The sequence below is a fragment of the Chrysochloris asiatica genome, unplaced genomic scaffold (assembly GCF_000296735.1).
Source record: "Chrysochloris asiatica unplaced genomic scaffold, ChrAsi1.0 scaffold00243, whole genome shotgun sequence".
Taxonomy (NCBI): Eukaryota; Metazoa; Chordata; class Mammalia; order Afrosoricida; family Chrysochloridae; genus Chrysochloris; species Chrysochloris asiatica.
In genome coordinates this window covers 2554582-2562018 of record NW_006408761.1, presented here as the reverse complement: position 1 = coordinate 2562018, position 7437 = coordinate 2554582, and the positions used below count along the sequence as shown (strand labels likewise).

At 46.2% G+C, this 7437-nt stretch overlaps 1 protein-coding gene and 1 pseudogene across 1 annotated transcript in view; one reads left to right on the top strand and one right to left on the bottom strand.

Moving 5' to 3' along the window:
* Window positions 1-7437, top strand: part of GOLPH3 (golgi phosphoprotein 3 (coat-protein)) — a 117185-nt gene that overhangs the window by 81297 nt on the left and 28451 nt on the right. The window lies entirely within an intron of this gene.
* LOC102826700 lies at window positions 2300-4076 on the bottom strand (annotated as a pseudogene).

The window sequence follows — 7437 nt, the reverse complement described above, 5'->3', positions numbered from 1 at the left end:
ATCTCTGTGGTTCTGCTAGGCGCCTGTGGCTGCTCCGATCCTTCCCCCGCTTGGTCTCACCCAAGATGGCGGTTCCTGGAGCAGCTGAGCGTCCCAAACTAGAAAGCAATGGATTTCTTGCTTCTGCTACAAATTCCCCCAGCTGTAAGCCTTCCAACCTTCTAAATAATTCCTTTATATGTGGTTCAGAGTTCTGAGCCTGAGCCTGCTTGGTTGGGCATTTTGTGTTGTTACTGGCAGAGCTCCTTACTGCATGTCCACCCGATCTGCCATTTTGTTTGTTCTACATTGATAATTCTTAAGGAGACCAAGCTTAAGTGAACGCTCCACCTTCAGCAGTTATCACTGTGGCCCCTCCCTCCTGGCCAACACTACCTGCCAATGCACTACACTCTGGATGTGTTCTGAGGGTTCTTCACTTTTAAAGCTCGGTTTCCTTGCAGTTCCTACGTCATTGCAAAGGCAGTGTCGTGGAGGAGGGGTGGGCAGCACAGTGTTCTCTAATGCGTGAAACCACAGCAAAGGCAGTCCCGAGACAACAACTTTGCTTTCTGGTAAATGATAAGGATGTGCCCCTGTCCCTTGGTAAGAAAGTCAGTCTCCAAGCGCCGGGCTCCTAAGTAAGCAGCAGCCATGTGACTGCGCAGGGAGCAGTCGGCTTGCTTGCCTTGCTAACTGAGAATGTTCTTCAAGCTTCTGAAGGAAAGGGCCTGGGCGTGGAGACTGAGAGACCCAGTGCAGACAACTGGCCAGGTGTTGGCTGCTTCCGTGAGGAAGGAGAAGAAACAAGCTTCTTGTCCATGCCCGTTAGGGTTCCCTTTCTAAAATGTGCAAAGTCTATCCCCTCTCCCTGCCCACAGTTTAATGGCCATTTGTTAACGGCATGAAAGCCTGCATCTCGCTAGTGTTCTTCCGCTACTTGTCTCCGGGTGGGAGACACAGGCTGGGGTTGCCCGCTCACCCTGTCTGGTGCTGTTCTTCATGTTAATACTTGGCCAGGAGACACATAGTGTAGGTACAAAATGGTGAAAGTTGGAAGAGTTCTAATTACTTCCTCTGTAAATGACCTTTCTCCAGCTCTCTTTAAAAAACAAAAAAAAGTACAAAACTATCCAGGTTTCTAGCTGAGTTGCTTTATAAAGAGAAAGTCAGGCGACTTACTCCAAAAAAGGAAAGGAAAGAAAAAAGGCAAGGTGCTTGGGATTCAAAACATACCAGATTTTAATTGCATATTTAAAAATTCTTAAGAATTCTGTTTGTTCTTTAAAACATTTGCATTTTTTTTCCTTTTTGGTATTAAAAGCAGAAAAAGCATTTAATTAAATGATACAACATCAAAAAAGAAAAAAGGCTACTCCAACATTTTTAGTGCAGGCTGTATGGACTGTGGTCGGGGGAGTAAGGCTGCCTCAGAATGTGGGCCGCCAATCTGTTCCTCAACCCCTCAGCAGGACCATGGGCCCAGCAAAGACATGAAAATAATTCTGGAAATCTTAAAACATTTACTGGAAATGTTCACTTGATCCATCATATTTTGTAGGGTGTTTCTTCTTGTCTTGGTCTGACCACTAGGCCAAGGGATCATTTCCTGCTCAGCCCTCAACAGTAACGTGACTAGAGGGAATGGTGTGTGTATGAAGGAGTAAAGGTACGCGGTGAGGCAGGTGTAGGCCAGGCACCAAGAGAACAGGACCCAAAGTGTGTGGTGTCTACAAAGCTACCACCAGTGATTCCACAGCCTCTGCTGAGCTAAGCGGACACTTCTATCTGCAGCAAGCGCACTGTGCCCTAGACCCAGTGATGGCATCTTTGGCAAGCAATAAACTGGAAAGGAGCAGGAAGACACTGACACAGAAAAAGAACTGATAGCATGGTTGCTAAAGGAGAAGGCACCAATTCCGAATGTATAAGCACCAGAACAGTAGTTTGGACCGAATCTCTTGGAGGTGGTAGTAGGGTCAGGAAACGATGGTTGGTAGCCACCGTGGCTTACACTGCTGAACAAGGAAGGCAGAAAACTCTGGGGTCCACTCTCCCTTTTAGGCTGTGTACCCAAAGACAGCTGCTGTGACTGAGCTTTCTGCTGCAGAGAAGGGAGAAGGGAAAGATTTAAGCCAACTAAGTTTACAAACCATAATTCTACCCAAAGTTTAGGGAAATGTGAGTTGTAGCAGGATGCTTGGCACAAAAAAGGTTAAAATGCAGTCTGCCATGTACTGTGATTTCCATAGAAGCATGATATCACTTAGGTGGATGCCTCAGAAAAGACCATGAGGAACTTTCTAGAAAGCCAACTGGGTCAGTTACTCTGAACATTATGCACAAAGTCAAAGTTGCAGGCCATGCAGGAACGGGGCTGTGCTAGGCCGACGACCTATCCGGAAGCTGCTGATAGGAAGAGCTGACGCCGGGGACTGCTCTCGAGTCAGAGGAGCTGCGCAGGCTGGGCAGAGTGGGAGTGGCGCCAGCACAGAGGAAGGAGCAGAGAATTAAGGCAGGTGTAGCACGGGACTGAAGTGGATGCCTTTTTGGGTAATAGCTGCTTGTCCACAGAAGGGTGATGCAGATGGCTAGGTGATGTCCAGTAATACCTGATGTCCTGATATTGTCCAAAGTGACCAGTGTGTCTCATGAGGCAGACACATAGCTGACGTTGAAAGTGGAAGCAGCCTGTACTTTACTGACTTCACAAAGGCTTTCGATTGTGTGGATCATGACAATCTCATCTTCCTCCTCAGGCAACTTAATAGGATTATCTGGGGACTCTACAGGTTTGCTGGGCCCATTGGTTTCCTCTTTACCATGTTCTGTCTCTGTTTCTTGTAAAACTTGATGTGTGTTGAAGCACCGCTGATAATTTACAAAAAAGTTCTTCACTTGCACCACTGATTTGTTCCCAATCACCTCTGAGATGGCCTGGAAGTCTCGGCCATACTTCCTGATGGCTTGTAGGATGAGAAGCTGCTCTTTTGTGGTCCAACGTGCATTAAACTTTTGAATGGCCTCTGGAAGTCACTATGGTCCTATCCCATCATTGAGTTTCTCTTTAAGAGCACTGTTCGTCTGTTTAATATTCTGAATCTGTCATTTGATGGACAACAACTCCATGTCCAGCTGTGTCAGCACCATGGTTGCAGCAGTGGCATTGGCAGAATCAGCTTCCGCATCTTCTTGGGAAAGGAAACATCCCTTTCATAGGATTCCTTTTTGCTGTGTTCTTAGCTTGTGTGCTATGTTTTTCCTTTTTGACCTGACTGTCTCAGTTGGGGGCACCTCCTTTTTGCTTTCCTTGTTTTGATCAACCTCAGTGTCAAGTGGGTTATTTCCATTAGTTTCTTACAGTTCAGCCTCACTTTCCTCTGGCTTCCGCTTCTGTTTCCTAGCATGACGATCCATCACACTGGGTTTAGTCCTGTTCTTCCAGGAGTAGTAAAATTTCACTAGGCTTGCAGTTGATTTGTCAGGAAGCATTTGTTGGATTCTATGGAAAGTTTTCCCATGAAAATTAAAGGCTTGGTCAAACGACTTTATCTTACACAGTCCACTCATCTGGGAAGGGGGTAAAGTTTGACAAATCAGCCAATGGTTTTTCAATATTATGCTTATGCCAAAATAGCATACCAAGAGCCTGTTCCATGTTGTATCCCTGCTCGTCTTTAGCAATGGCGATGTATTAGTCCAGATTTGCCTCTGAGAGATTCTGGTTAGGTGACCAGACCAGCGTGTCAAGGTTTTCTCTTTCTTGACTACGTCTTGCCAGTTTAGTGGGGTCGAAGTCGGGCACTGCCACCTGGTACTGGGGGCCTACCCTCATGCCGCTGCTTTCCACCCATGGGTTGCTGTTGCTATTGCCATTGGGCGCCGTCGCCACCAAACTTTTATTCTGGCCATTATTCTGGGCTGCCCAGGTGGAGGCGGCCGTGTTCCTCCCTTGCTGCTTCCCTGATATCTCGGCCCTTCCCCACCGTGGCTGGCATTGGCAGGGCCTCTTGAGGAGGGGGTGCCAGATGGGGAATGGGACGCCGGTGGGCCGGGGCAGCCAACAGGTCTTGCAGGTATAAGTTGGGGGCCGCCATAGGCGACCTCTTAGAGCGCCCCCCCTCCCCCAGCCCAGCTGAGCACAACTTTCGCTCTTGGCGCTGCTTGCACTCCTCGGCTCTCTGTAAATCTTTGCGGGAGCAGAAAGTCTCATCTTTCTCCCACTGAATGGCTGGTAGATTCGAACTGCTGACCTTTCAGGTAGCAGCCTATTGCATAAGCACTATGCTACCAGGGGTCCTGTGTGTTGTTGTTGCTGTTAGGTGCCATCAAGTCAGTACTGACCCATAGCGACCTTAGGCACAGCAGAACGAAACACTGCCTGATACTGGTCCAACCTCACTACTGTTGCCACGCTTGAGTCAATTGATGCTGCCACTTGGCCTATCCATCTAGTTGGGGGTCTTCCTCTTTTTCTCTGACCCTCCACCTTACGAAACATGATATCCTTCTCCAGCTACTGGTCCCTCCTGACAATATGTACAAAGTATGAGAGACGAAGTTCGGCCATCTTGTCCTCCAAGGAGCACTCTGGCTGCACTTCTTCCAAAATGCATCCATTGGTTCTTTTGACAGCCCGTGGCACTTTCAATATTCTCCTCCAACACCATAACTCAGAAGCATCAATTTTTCTACAGTCTTCCTTATTTACTGTCCAGCTTTCGCAAGCATATGAGTTTATTGAAAATACCATGGCTTGGGTCAGGCACACCTTAGACCTCAAGCTGACATCTTTGCTCTTCAACACTTTAAAAAGGTCTTGTGCAGCAGAGTTGCCTAATGCAATACGTCGTTTGATCTCTTGACTGCTGCTTCCGTGAGTGTTGGTAGTTGATCCAAGAAGAATGAAGTCTTTGACAACTTCAACCAGGGTTCCTTTGTTAAATATAGCAAATACAATTTTTTCAGATGAACATGGAAGTGCTGATAACTCTTCTTGTATCCCGGTGGATCATGTTGTACATTCTCTGGAAATCACTGGAACCCTGTTATGGAGCTGTAGGATAAGCACTGCACTACTAACCACAAGGTTGGCATTCAAACCCAATAGCCGCTTCTTGGAACTGATTTGATGATACACAACAAGAAGCAGTCTTTAGTTGTACTTCTTTTTTGGTTGCCCCTACCACACCTGGTAGCGCAGGACAGTTTGGAATTGGGTGTCCAACCAGCCCAAAGAAGAGTTTCTCAGAGTTGCAGTTCTGTTTTTTTTTTGCACATAGAGAAGTTTTTATTTCTTTGTGGTTGCATACATTTGTTATTAGTCAGTCTTTTATTTATATATTTTTAAGGTTTTTATTGTGGATTGAGTGAAAGTTTTCAGGGCACATCATTGGTTTCACATTCAAACATTCATATACCTTGTTTCATTACATTGATTATAATCCCCTTCACATACCATCAGTTAACAGAGTTTCTCTCTATCCTCTTTAGCTTTTTTTTTTTTTTTTTTTTTTTTTTTGGTTGGGGACAAACTTTGCCTTTTTGGAATTTACAGTCTCGGCTTTTAGGGAAGGTTTTTACATTTATCTGTGGGTATCCAGGGCTCATGTATGGAATTACTAACCAGCATAACTGAATAATCAGATAAGGGACATTTTGCTATGTCTGCTAGGTGGCTAAAGTCTGATCCTCAGAGCCTATGGTTTGGACGGTCAGCAATGCTTGTGCCCACAGGGACTTGAACTCCTGACCGGGTCTGCACGGTCTGCATCGGATTCCCCCTTATTTATTATTTGTTTAAGGGACACTGCCTGTCTTAGGCGGTCAGTGCGAATTCCTCAGTCTTAACTGTCATCGAAACTCATTGCAGCATGGCAATGGCTCTGTCTTAGGTTGCCGAGGTTCCACGTGATCCTTGCCCGTCTCTGGCCACACGTCCAGCATAAACAACCGCCATCTAAAGAAGGCAGGGAGGAAGGAGACCAGCTGGGGACCCCACACGCAAGATGTTGCAAGACCACCACCTGCTCTAAGACGACCAAGCAGGATCACTATGCTGAGGTTCAACCAAGTTCACAGGGGAACTTAATCTCTGGCCAAGGTAGCAAATTAGTAGCCACTCAGTTCTCAACTTGAGAATTACTTATATCAGAAGTTTGAGCATGTAGCTGATGAATATCCACAGACAAGTGTGTATTGTTCCACAACCTTCTACAATGCTGTTGAATTAAGTTCCAGTCAGGTTCTGGTTAACTGAAAAAATAACACGTATCTACTTATACAGTGAATAACCTTAGCTGAGAGTGTAAACTGGTTATGTTGAATCTTATTTCCCTTAAGCAATCTTCCTTTCTCTAGAGCATTTAGTCTGTATTGTAAACCTTTATCTATTTACTTTTGGATCGTGTGAGCGAGGCTAATATCCCTAGACAGTTGATTTACATGGTGGGCAGGGCAAAAAAAGGTAACAATTCCTATTAGTGAGTGCAGTGATTCTTGACCTAAGAGCAAAGACACGTGGCACGTTTAAGGGCCAGGCACCGCAATGATTGGCCTAGCTTCTGAGAATGTTAACAGACAATAAAACATATGATGGTTGATGAACGATTGCAAAGTCTGTAACATCTGTTAACTCCCCATTCCCACGCCCGACAAGCAAAATGGCAGAAAATCTCTGGAGTTTAACCAGTTCTCTAAGGGTTAAACAGTTCTTAAAGTCTTCTCTGCTGTGGAAACATCTGGCTGACTCCTTGGTGCTCCTGCCTGAGGGGCCTCAGTGGAGATGTGGATGACATCATTCTTTCAGATGGGTCCTCGGTGAATGCTGGTTCCCTCAGGCAGGCTTGCTCCAAAGAGGGAGAAATGGCTGTCCTCTCGATATAGGGGCGAATTAGTCAGGCTGGAATCCATTTTGGAGAGCTTATGACCTGTAACACAGACTAAAACTCTCGCCTCTTGGTTAGTCACGTAGTAAAAGAAAGCATTCCAGCATCTTAACAGGATTCTCCCCCATTCCAAACATGACTCAATCCCTGTATCTCAGAGTCCTGCCGTTCCAAGGTTGTGTATATATCTTGCTTTGTCTCTGTCCCCTTTGGCCCTTTCACTCATGCCCACCTGTTCTCCCAGCTGCCCTGTTTTTTCCCCTTTACCTCTCCCTCCCTGTATGTTGTACCCCTCCCTCGCACCCAAGCTTTCCTGTGTCCAATCTCCTCCCTGCGCTCCGCCCTCCCGCCTCCCCCCTTCCCCACCATCCCAGCCCCCAACACAGACCTCCCCCTGCCCCCTTTCAGTATAGTTTCTTTTTCTTAGTCCTTTACAGAAGTGGTCTTATGCAGTATTTCTCTTTTTGTGACTGACTAATTTCACTCAGCATGATTTCCTCAAGGTTCATCCATGTTATGTGGTGGTTTACTGCTATCTTGTTATTCTTCAGTGTAGCATAATATTCCATTG